The sequence below is a fragment of the Chrysochloris asiatica genome, unplaced genomic scaffold, assembly GCF_000296735.1.
Source record: "Chrysochloris asiatica unplaced genomic scaffold, ChrAsi1.0 scaffold00231, whole genome shotgun sequence".
Taxonomy (NCBI): Eukaryota; Metazoa; Chordata; class Mammalia; order Afrosoricida; family Chrysochloridae; genus Chrysochloris; species Chrysochloris asiatica.
In genome coordinates, this window is record NW_006408749.1 from 319,498 (window position 1) to 332,628 (window position 13,131).

Sequence of the window (13,131 nt, forward strand, 5' to 3'; positions counted from 1 at the left end):
AAATCTGTAGCCTAATATGAGGTCTCTTTCCCTCCTTACAGCCCTCTCCTTCTCTTTCCTGTGTTAAAAAACACAGGAACAAAAAACAAACAAAAAAAGTTCAAGGCCTGCTCTTGGACTGAGTATCTGTCGGCCGCTTGGTTTTAAGTGGGTACTGTATCTTTAAATTTTGAGAAGATCTATGCACATGCGTAGTAGAACCCTCCGAGGATGGGGCTGGAGTATCCGCCAGCTCAGGCACCCCTATAGTCACCAGAATGGAGGTACACACACAGCAAGGGACCAACGAAAAGATACCAAAAAAAGAGAAAAAAAAAAGAATGTCTACACCTCTATCTCTGTGGCTCTGTCAGGCATCCATGGCTGCTCTGATCCTTTCCCTGCTTGGCCCCACACAAAATGGTGGCTCCTGGAGCAGCTGAGCGTCCCGAACCAGGAAGCAATTGATTTCTTGCTTCTGCCACAAACTCCCCAGCTGTAAGTCTTCCAACCTTCTAGATATTCCTTTATATGTGGTTCAGAGTACTGGGACCATTCCCTGAGCCTTCTTGGTCCTGTATTCTGTGTTGTTCTAGGCAGAGCTCGTCACTACACTTCCACCTGATCCGCCATCTTTTTCCGGAAGTCTACATCTGTTTTTAAAACCATCACATGATTTTATAGATACTTCTGTATAACGTTTCAGCCCTTTTAAATACATGTAAGCTCAAGAACTGCTTTAAATAACAATGCATAGTAACAATACAATTCAATAAAGAAAGAATATTCTTTAACAAATGGTACCTGGCTATCTGGATATTTGCATGTAAAAGAATAAAGTTGGACTCCAAAGTCACACTGTATGCAGCAATTAAAATGGACAAAAGACCCACCTTGTGTGATGCCATAGGATAAGTACTGAACTGCTAAGCATAAGGTCGGTGGTTCAAACCCACCAACTGCTCCTCGGAATCCCTATGTAGAGTCGTTATGAGTTGGAACAGATTTGATGGCACTTAATAACAACAAGTCTATAAGACTCTTAGAAGAAAGCATAGGTATAAATTTGAGGGGGAATAGGTATAAAATTGGATTGAGCAATGGTTTCTTAGGTATGATACCAAAGGTACAAACAATGAATATATATATGAATTAAACTTCATTAAAATTAGAAACTCTTTTGCTTCAAACGACACCATCAAAAATTAAAAATGAGAACCCACAGAATGGGAGGAAAGATTTGCAAATCATATATCTGGTATTGGTCTGGTGCTGGTGGTGGTTGTGTGCGGCTGAGTCGATTCTAACTCATAGCATCCCTGTATAGGTTTTCTGAAGCTGTAAGTCTTTGCAGGAACAGAAAGCCTCATCTTTCTCCCAAGGAGTGGCTGGTAGATTCAAACGGCTGACCTTGTGATCAGCATCCCAATGCATTATGGTACCAGTACTCCGTGATAAGGGTCTAGTAAGCAAAATATATAAATTACTCTTACAATTCAGCAATAAAGACAAATAACCTAACTAAAAGGTGAGTGAAGTATTCAAGAGACATGTCTCTTAAGACGATATGTTGTTGCTGTGAAGTGCTGTGGAGTTGATTCTGACTCATAAGCGACCCTGTACAGGGTTTTCCAAGGAGCAGCTGGTGGGTTTGAATCACCAACCTTGTGGTTCATGGTCCAGTGCTTATCCTAAAGTGCCACACCAGAAGTCCATTAATAGAAAAAGACAGACAATAACAAGTATTATTGTCTGTCTTTTTCTATTAATGGACTTCTGGTGACTCATCATACACTGCCATTGAGTCGATTACAACTCATAACAACCTGGAAGCAGATTACCTCATCTTTCTCCCACAGAGCCATGGGTGGGTTTGAACTGCCAACTTTTCAGCTAGCAGTACAACATTTAATCCAGTATCCCACCAGGACTTCTGAGTGTTGGTGAGGAGGGAAGAAACTGGAACCCTCATGAATTGCTGGAGGGAATATAAAATGGTGCAGCCACTGTGAAAACCAGTCTGGCAGTTTCTCAAATAGTAAAGCACAGCATTACCATATGTCCCAGCAATCCTACTGCTAGGTATATGTTGTTGTTGTTAAGTGTCATTGAGTCATTTCAAACTCATACGTCTATCCTCAGAAGAGTATGTACACAAATGTTCATAGCAATATTATTCATAATAGCCAAAAGATAGAAACAACTATCTATACAATGGAAACCTATTATCCATAAAAAGGAATGACGTCCTCATGTATGTTACAACATAGATGAACCATGAAAATCGCAATGGTGTGGAGGCAGCTTCTGACTTCCTCTACCTTCACCAGGGGAAGGAGGACACTCACCTCAAGGCTGATTCTTCTTTTTTTTTTTTTTAACCACTACTGATACCAACAGTCCCACTCACAGCATTACCTCTCTGCTGGGTTCAATAACCCGTCACAATGGTCACACAGAACTCACAGACAATACTCATGATTCTGAGGTTTATTAGGGGAGTAACCAGCTACGATTAAGGATCATTCAGACAGTTGATTGGGACAGCCTTTTCTTAGCCATACACACAGGCATGCCTCTCTGCCCATTTTTTAAAGTTTTTATTGTGAATAAAATGATAGTTTACATGGGAGAACATCGATTTTACACTCATCCTATAGTATTTCATTTCATTGCAACGATTACAATCCCCTTCGTGCATCATCATTCAAAAGTATTTGCTTCTATTCCCTCTGGGGTTTTTTGGGATGTACACCAAAACACTCAGGAATCATTTACACAATCAAAGGGCACATTCTGCAAGCTTGCCTCTGCCCATTTGTTAATTGGATTATTTATCTTCTTCTTATTGAAGTGTTCTATAAATTTTAGACATTAGTCCCTAGTCTGATAAGTCATTGCCAAAATATTTTACTAGTCTGTGGGTTCTCTTTTAACTCTTTTGATGAAATCTTTTAATGCACATAAGTGTCTAATTTTTAGGAAGGCCCAGTCATCTATTTTGTCTTCTGTTGTTTGCGTGTTATAAGTTATGTCTGATAGTGTTTTTAATGCCATGAATCAGAGCACCTAAGTTTGTTCTTATGTTTTTATTGATGGTCTTTACAGTTCTAGGTTTTACACTGAGGTCTTAATCCAGGTTGAGTTCATTTTTATATATGGTGTGACATATGGATCTTGTTTCATTCTTATGCAAGTGGATTTCCAGTTTGGCCAGCACCATTTGTTGAGAAGACTATATATTCCCCATTTAATGTTTTTTGGTTCTGTGTCAAAGACCAACTGAACATAGGAGAATGGATTTACTTCTGGATACTCAATTCTGTTCCATTAATCAATGTATCTTTCATTGTACCAATACCAGGCTGTTTTGATTACTGTGGCTGTGTAGTAGATTTTGAGATCGGGAAGTGAGAAGTCTATTTTGTTCTTTTTTTCAGTAATGCTTTGTTTACCAGGGGTCTGTTCCCTTTTTCATCTGAAGTTGGTGATTAGTTTTTCCATCTCTTTAAAGAATGTTATTGAAACCTGGATTGGGTTTGCATTATATTTATGTGCTTTGGGTAGTGTTGACATTTTCACAATGTTAAATCTTCCTGCCTACGAGCATGGTATATTCTTCCATTGTTTGTAGATCTCTCGTAGTAGTGGTTTTTTGTTTTTTTTAATGTGTATAAATGATTTATTAATAGATAAGACCTATAGTCTTATTTCTTCTGGGACACATCTGTAATATGGCCCTGGCTTGGTGTGCTGTCCTTGAACATGAAGGTCCCAGAAATGACACAGCCCTCTGTGGGACCGAATCTTCTTCAGTTAGTAGTAACTGAAGTTTAGAGAGACATATGAACTCCTGAGCCCATGGGCATTGACCTAGCCCATGGGAGCTAGGGCTAAGAGTAAAGCAGCCAGCTAGTGTGAAGTGCAGGGAGTTGTGCGTGAACTCCCAAACTTGCAGCTAGTACCCATTTGACCTAGTGGGGATGGCTAGGGCTGAGCTCACCAGAACTGGACTGGATGAAGATAAAGATATTTGATACTGTGAGCAGTGTCAATTGCTACAATTTGATGAACTGCACTTTTGCTTCTGGGTGCAGTTGCTCAAACTTCCAAACGAAATGGAAGATTATTGTCTCTTCAGAGTACTAGGTTGATAGAAAAGTGCCGGCATCCAAGGCGGTGACAGAGGCGGTGGTATGGAGAGACAGAGTAGCTTCAAAATCCATATTTGTGCCCATTCCAAACATAGGTTGAACCAGCGGAATGAGGAATCCATCTAACAATATCATTAACATCGCATGCAAGTAAAAGTTTGCTAAAAATAATACAAAAACGGCTGTAACCACACACTGACAGAGAACTCCAGATGTTCAAGCTGGATTCAGAAGAGGACATGGAATGAGGGGTATCATTGGTGACATCAAATGGATCTTGGCTGAAAGCAGAGAATACCAGAAAGATATTTTACCTGTGCTTAATTGACTATGCAAAGGCTTTTGATTGTGTGGATCATGACAAGGTATGGACAACATTGTGGAGAATGAGTATTCTGGAACATTTAATTGTGCTCATGAGGAACCTGTACATAGACTAAGAGGCAGTTGTTCAAACAGAACAAGGGATACTGAATGGCTTAAAATTAGGAAAGGTGTGTGCCAGGGTTGTATTCGTTCACCATACTTAGTCCGTATGCTGAGCAAATAATCTGTGAAACTGGATTATATGAAGATAAACATGGCATCAGGATTGGAGGCAGACTCATTAACAACCTGCAATATGCAGATTATACAACCTTGCTTGCTGAAAGCGAAGAGGACTTAAAATACTTACTGAAGAAGATCAAAGACCACAGCCTTCAGTATGGGTTGGACCTCAATGTAAAGAAAACAGAAGTCCTCACCACTGGACCAATAAACAGCATCCATATAAATGAAAAAAAAAAAAATTGAAGTAGTCAAAAACTTCATTTTGCTTGGATCAAACATCAACAGTCATGGAAGTAGCAGCATTAGGCAAATCTGCTGCACAAGACCTCTTTAAAGTATTGAAGAGCCAAGATGTCAGCTTGAGGACTAAGGTGAGCCTGACCCAAGCCATGGTATTTTCAATAACCTCATATGCATGCGAAAGCTGGACAGTGAATAAGGAAGACCGTAGAAGAATTGACGTTTTTGAGTTATGGTGTTGGAGGAGAATATTGAAAGTACCATGGCCTGCCAAAAGAACAAACAGATCTGTGTTGGAAGAAGTACAACCAGGATGCTCCTTGGAGGCCAGGATGGCCAGACTTCGTCTCTCATACTTCAGACATATTATCAGAAGGGACCAGTCCCTGGAAGAGGATATCATGTTTGGTAAAGTGGAGGGTAGGAGAAAAAAAGGAAGACCCCCAGTGAGACGGATTGGCACAGTTGTGACAGCAGTGGGCTCAAATGTGGCAACACTTGTGAGGTTGGCAGTGTTTCGTTCTGTTGTGCATAAGGTTGTTATGAGTCGGTACTGACTCAATGGCACCTAACAACAACAACAATGTATGCAACAAATATTTTTGCTTTGTTCATTCATTATACACAAAATGTTAATCAGAAACTAAAGGGAGGAAGCAGGATTGTTTCAGGGAAGTGATTGTAATCATTGTGATGAAACACAGTGTAAGATTTGTTGAATATAAAGGTGATGATCTTGTTTGTAAATGTTCACTCAATTCACAATAAAAAGTTTTAAAAAAAGATTTTTTGCATCTATGTTCATGAGGGATATAATTTTCTTTTTGAGTGATGTCTTTGCCTGGTTTTGGTGTCAGTGTAATGCTTGTTTCATAAAATGAATTTATCAGTTGTTCATCTTTTTCTATATTATGGAATATTTTGAGTAGTGTTGGTGTCAGCTGTTCTCTAAATATTTGCTAGAATTCACTGGTAAAATCATCTGGACCCAGACATTTTGTTGTTGAGAGTTTTTTAATGACTTGATCAATTTCTGCTCTTTTTATACTCTGATCTGTGTTGGTTTAGGAAGGTCATATGTTTCTAGAAATTTGTCCATTTCTTTTTGATTTTCAAATTTGTTGTACTATTCTTCATAGTATTCTACTATTGTCTTTTTTATTTCCATTGGTTCTGTTGTGACATTACCCATATCATTTTTTATTTGTATTATTTACATCTTTTTTTTTTTTCTATATTTGCCAATGGTTTGTTGATTTTATTCATCCTTTCCAAGAATCAACTTCTTGTCTTATTGATTCTATTATTTTTCTATTTTCTGTTTCATTTACCTCTGCTTTAATCTTTAGTATTTGTTGTCTTATGGTGACTATAAGCTTACTTTGTTGCTGTTGTTCTAATTATTGGAAATGTTGGCTTAGGTAATGATTTTGGTTCCTTTTTCTTTTTGGATGTGTACATTTCTTGCTATAAATTGCCCACTGAGCACTGCTTTTGGTACGTAGTGTTTTTATTCTCGTTTGAATCAAGGAATTTTTTTTTTTTTTTTTTATGATGCTGACCGCTTGGGGTTACAAAACTAGTTAGCATACGAGCGTCTCATTTGTTATCAGAATTAATCAGACAAATCTGTTCACCATTAAGAACAACCATGCACCAACACCTATAGAATGGAGATCCAGTTACAAATTTGTCAGTACTGTCTTTGTCTGGAAATTCCCTTCTTGAAACAGGTTTCCACTTTTTTTGGGGGGGGGGGGTAGTTGTCCCTCCTGTCGTCTCAGCTTATGGACTATGGTCAAAACTTACTGCAACACCAGACTCCCAAAGGTGGAGCACATGGGCGAAGCTAAACTAATCAATCTATTCCATCCATCTGGCCATAGCAATTGGTTCAATAATATATTCGTGACCCATATCCGGTCAATACTAAGAAGAATCCATTTAAGAAGCTCCAATTCCTCTCTGTCAGGGAAGTGAACTCCATTGCTGGGCTAGGAACTGTGAATCTGCAGCAATGAGATCCTGAAAATGGAAATCAACCCAGGAAAATAGCTCTAATGGCTTCTGGAAAAATACTTTGCATCTTTGATTAAACCACATGTGAAGTTGGCTTTACCCCTAAACATTTATGCACAGTGAGCTATAAACTGCCTGTTTTGCCTAAACCGATCTAGGTCTTTTTTTTTTTCTTCTTTCTCTTCTATATCACTTGCAAAGAAAAACTCCTAAATGACTCTTTCCCTTACTCCTTACTTAAGGCCATGATTTCAGTTCTTTGGCCCTCATAGGACTTTGTCAGACCCACTATTTACTTTGTTTCTGCTTATCAAAGGAGGGATATAAGACAATCCTTTTTGGGACAAGTTGATACCGACAGTAGCATATAAAATAGATTCCCAAGTAACAAACTGATAAATGAACATCAAACAGTTACTTTCTACAGAGAAGGCAGAAAGAAATTGGTGATAGTACAGTGTAGGACAGTGCTAGTGGACTCAGAAGTTATTCACTACTTTAAACCCATCCAGAGGCTCTGCAGAAGAAAGGTCTGGTGATCTGCTACCTTAAAGATTATGGCTAATAAAACTCTATGGGGCCATTCTACTCTGTCACGTTAGGTCCCTATGAGTTAAAATCGACTTAACAGTACTCAATCACAACCCAAAGGCCAGCGAGGCTTATTCCTAGTGCATAGATTCATGCAGTATGCAGGTCTCAATGATCTGGAGCAAGAGTAAATAATCTTGTTGTTATGTGCCTGGAGTTGGTTCTGACTCATAGTGACCCTGTACAGGGTTTCCGAGGCTGTATATCTTTACGGGAGCAGAAAGCCTCATCTTTCTCCCGCAGAACAGCTGGTAATTTCAAACTGCTAACCTTGAGATTAGCAGCCTGATTCATAATCACTACGCTACCAGAGTTCCTTAGAGCTCCTTAAATAACATTGGCCTCTGAGAATTAAAAAGTAGTAGAATCCCCACATATAGAATATAATTAGGCATCTGTGGGAGCCAACCAAGGGAGTGCCGGTAAACGAGGCGTTGTAAAACAAATCCCTTGACCAGAATGTTGGGTTGAACCTTAAGGTTGGTGGTTCTAACTCACCAGCCGCTCCTTGGACACCCAATACAGGGTCGCTATGAGACAAACTGACTCGACGGCACTTAAAGGACAACAAACACCACTCAAGGTTGTTATCTTAGAGACACCAAAATGGAAGATGACTGTAATTAAGGAATCTGAAACCTAATTATATGCTCTGCTGCAAATAGTCTCATGATTGGTGCACAGCAGTGTCCGTAAATATTTTTTTGTTTGTTTGTTTGTTTGTTTTGGGGGGGGGGCAGCAAATTATTTAAATCGTATATAACTCAATCTAGATAAAAAAAAGTCCACATAATTGAAAATTGAATTCTCTCTTTGAAGCCCTAAGTATTCAAAGCTTGAAACTGTTAATTTAGAAATAAGCAAAGGAATAAACAAAAAAACAACAAACCTGCAGCAGATCCTGCTGAAATACTTTAAAAACAACCACGACAACAACAACAACAACAACAAAAAACCCCACAAAATGAGCTTAATATTTACAAAAGCTATTTTAGCTCAAAAGCTGTAAAACGAAAATAATATTAATTCTACAAAGAAGGGAGAGGGTCTTTGACCTCATGGCACCATTTCTTTTTCATCAAATTGGGCCACAAATCAAACTTTTGTGTGTCCCTCTTTTTCACGCAATTCCTCTTGCAGTAGAGGTCAAGTACAAACATGAAAGAATAACTGTGTAAACAAGTAGGAAAGTGTTCCATAATAGTGTGCAAAGAAGGCAAGAGTTCTGGATTAATTTCTACAACTCAATCTGGACCTTGAGTGAGATCTTGATGTAGCTCCTTTAGGTAGAGGGGACACACACACAATGAGTCTGTGAGCGTGGACTGGCTCCTTGATCTAGACTTGGACTTTGTCTCACCTTTTCCATTTTCCTTTGGAGAACTAGATCAAGAATGAGATCAGCTTGGAGACTTCTCATACTTATTATTATTATTTTAATTTAAAAGGAACGTCTAAGGGAACAGTTTATTAGACTTAGTTGCTTTCATGTACATTTAGTTGAGCAGTTTCACATAAAAAGCATAGATGTGAAAGTCTTTTAAAATGTATACTTTTACTTGTCAACATGATTCATTTTAATTAGAAAAAATGCTGAGTACTTATTGCAATTAAGAAATTCCTCAAACATCTTAAGTTTTTCTTTTTTTTTTTTGTCTGTTGTATTTGTGAATTAAACAATTTACCAAATTGCATTAAAAACATGCAACAACTATTTAAACTGCTGGCAGTCACAAGTAATGTACACAGGTTCTCTGCTAAAAGCAAAGAAAGCTTTGGATATAGATGACTGTTTTTGATTTTACCAAAGTTCACAGTTTGTGGTTTTTTCCCCTATAAACCTATTGCATGTCAACTCAAAGTATTACACAATAACTCCAACATTAACCTATATCTCAAAGATCCAAACCTTTAGATCTCTAAGCTTTAGACAGGTATCTATATTAAACAATAATCATTATCATCTAAAAATTCATCTCTTAGCATTATTAACAGGCTAAATAGACCCACCAAAGAACTATACAATAATTATAGGAAAGGATATTAAAAATAATCCACTTTCCTACCACATCCTAAGAAGTTTCTGAAATTTGGTGTTATCGTCCTTTAAGTATAAATCAATTGTTGTTAAGTGACGATGAGTCAGTTTTGACTCATAGAGACCCTGTTTAGGGTTTCCAAAGAGCAGCTGGTGGGTTTAAACTGCCAACCTGTAGTTCATAGTCCACTGCTGACCCTAAAGTGCCACACCAGGAGTCCAACAGGGGAATTAAAAACACTGATATAGCTGTTGTGTAGGCTAGACTAATAGGGGTATTTTGGAGTACTGTATTTTAAAATTAAATCGTTTCTAATTTAGATAAGTATCTTGTAATTATGTTCTCTTTCCAGATTCAGACACTTCTAATTATTTTTAGGTTTAGATAGGTGTCTATATTAAACAATAATGTATTTAAAGGGTATGTCCTACGAGCCTGCCTCCCGGTCATCAGCACATAGCCCCTCTCCTTCTGTGGGTCTAAAGCTGCTCCATCTCTCCACGTCATCGTCTCTGCCTCCATCTCAGGCATCACTGCTTCTCTGGGAAGGGTCCCGCACTACGTTCTTCTCCCTTGATGGTCCCAGGGACCTCCGCTCCTAGACAGCAAAGTTAATCACACTCCCCTCCTTGCTACAAAATGTCTACCCTTACATTTCCAACCCTCATAATCAGTCCTGATAACAATTATTCACTATTGTATCACAAGAGACCCATCGCATTTCCTTTTGTCAGCCCTTCCTAGACAGATTGGTTACTACTCAGTGGAGATTCTACCTTCCTCCACACCCTCTGCATCTAGGTTCCCTCTTTTCTTTCTTTTTTTAAATGTTTTATTGTGAATTATGTGATAGTTTACATGGGAGAACATTACTTTTACATTCATCCTATCGTATATCGTTTCATTGCCATGGTTACAATCCCCTCCATGCATCATCAACCAACCAAAGGGTATACACTACAAGCCTGCCCACCCCCGGTCATCAGCACACAGCCCCTCTCCCTCTCTGGGTCTAAAGTCCCCAGCTGCTCCATCTCTCCATGTCATCATCTCTGCCTCCATCTCAGGCATCACTGCTTCTCTGGGTAGGGTCCCGCTCTCCGCTCTTCTCCCTTGATGGTCCCAGGGACCTCCGCTCCTAGACTGCAAAGTTAATCACTCCCCTCCTTGCTACAAAATGTCTACCTTTACATTTCCAACCCTCACAAGCAGTCCTGATAACAATTATTCACTACTGTATCACAAGAGACCTATCCGCATTTCATTTCATCAGCTCCACCTAGACAGATTGGATACCACTCAGTGGAGGTTCTACCTTCCTTCATGCCCTCTGGATCGAGGATCCCTCTTGAAAGCTTGTAAACCAGTCAATTCTTGTATTTGTAGCACCTCCATTTGGGGTAGCCAACGACCAAGTTGCCCATCCCTGTCTACTCTGTGTATGGAGTGGTGGGAATGATCCTTGCGGTAAAGATTTGTTCCCTCTTTTGAGCTACTGTATCCATAGGTGTAGGTCAAGTTGATCAAATTGTATCAGATCCTTTTTTCCTCTTTCTTCTTCTAGCTGAGCTCTGATCATCCAGTCATTGAAGGCAGGTCAAGTGGCTATTAGCTGCAAGTGTGGTGTTCTTGTACATATGCCCTCTCTACTTATCAGCTGGATGCTTCACTCTCCACTCTAGTCCTCACTGACTCTGGGCCCAAGAGTCCCCAGGTCTTGCCACACTGCTAGCTAACCAGGTCTCCACCTGGGTTCACAGGAATCTATTGAACATTGTAGGGCTTAGCTCGCCGCTTCATTGCTGTTTTTCCCTCACTTTCCCTTATTGGTGATGAATGTGGTCACCAATCCGAGAGTGTATTCCCACTGAGTCTTAATCTTGGAAAGGGGTTTACTCTGAGAGGACCCAACCACTTGCCTTGATGTCTCCTGGGCGAGCAACTTGCTTATTCTTGTAGTAATCAGTCAGTCTGCCTCTATTTTTTTGTATTTTTCCTGTCAGTCTTTCTTTCAAGAACTATCTTCAGTTCTTCTAGCCACTCCAGGATGGTCTGCCTATCCTTTCAACAGGAAATTTCCCACCTTTGAAGGTTCTGTATACTGTTCAGGATTCCACCTATGGTCTTATGTAATGCAGAGGCTCCTCGTGAAACCTCCTTCACTGGGCACGTTGTAGCCCCATTTTAGGTATTCCAATCAGTTATAGGCAGAAGACAGACTGACAAGCTTTCTATGGTGATGTTTCTGGCTATTCCTTTCTCTCCCCTTCCAGTGTCTATTTTATAATGTAATGCAAGGAAAACCAAGATTCAAAAGACAGCCAAGCATCTTAATATTACTTCCTCTCTTTTACTCATTCTCACCATGCCTCAATCCCTGTATCCCAGAGCCCTGTTGTTCCAAGGTTGTGCATACATCATTATTTACCTCTGTCCCACTTAGCCCATGCAAGCATGCCTAATTGTTCTCCCATCTGCTTTGTTCTTCCATTCCCCTCTCCCTTCTTATATATTGCCCCCCTCCCCAGCACCCAAACTATCCTGTGATTATTCCCTGCCCTGTGCTCCACCTTCCCGTCCCTCACCTCACCCCCCACATCCCAGCAACCAGCAAAGAATCCCCCCCCCTTTTACTATGGGTTCTTTTTCTTAGACTTTTACAGTCGTGGTCCTATGTAGTATTTCTCCTTTTGTGAGTGACTAATTTCACTCAACATAATGTTCTCAAGGTTCACCCATGTTATGCAGTGGCTTGCAGCTTCCTTATTATTCTTCAAGGTAGCATAATATTCCATTCTGTGTATGTACCACAGTTTGTTTATCCATTCTTCAGTTGATGGGCACTTTGGCTATCTCCACCTTTGTGCTATTGTAAATAGTGCTGCTATGAACATGGTGTGCACGTATCTACCGCGTGTTATGGCTCATATTTCTTGTGGGTAAATACCAAGTAGAGGAATTGCTGGATCATAAGGCATTTCTATTTCCAACATTCTGAGAAAGCACCATAATTCTTTCCAGAGAGGTTGGACCATTTTGCAGTCCCCTCAGCAACGCAGGAGTGTCCCAATCGCTCCACATCCCCACCAGCATTTATTGTCCTCTACTTTTTTGATCTTTGCTGTTATTGCTGGTATGAGATGATATCTCATTGTTGTTTTGATTTGCATCTCTCTAATGGCTAGTGATCGTGAGCATTTCTTCATATGTTTTGTTGGCTGCCTGGATCTCCTTCTTGGTGAAGTGTCTGTTCATGTTCTGTGCCCATTTTTTAATTGGGTTGTCTTTTCTTGTAGAGGTGTTGTAGTTCCCTATATAGTTTAGAAATGAGTCCCTTGTCTGATGTGTCATTGCAAAAGATTTTTCTCCCATTCTGTGGGTTCCCTTTATACTCTTCTGGTGAAGTCTTTTGATGCACATACGTTTTAAATTTTTAGTATGTCCCACTCATCTATTCTGTCTACTTTTGTTTGTGTAGTTTTCAGAATGTTTTGTAGTCTGTGTATTCCCTGAGTTAGTGCCCTCACATTTGCCCCGATTTTTTCATTGCTAGATCT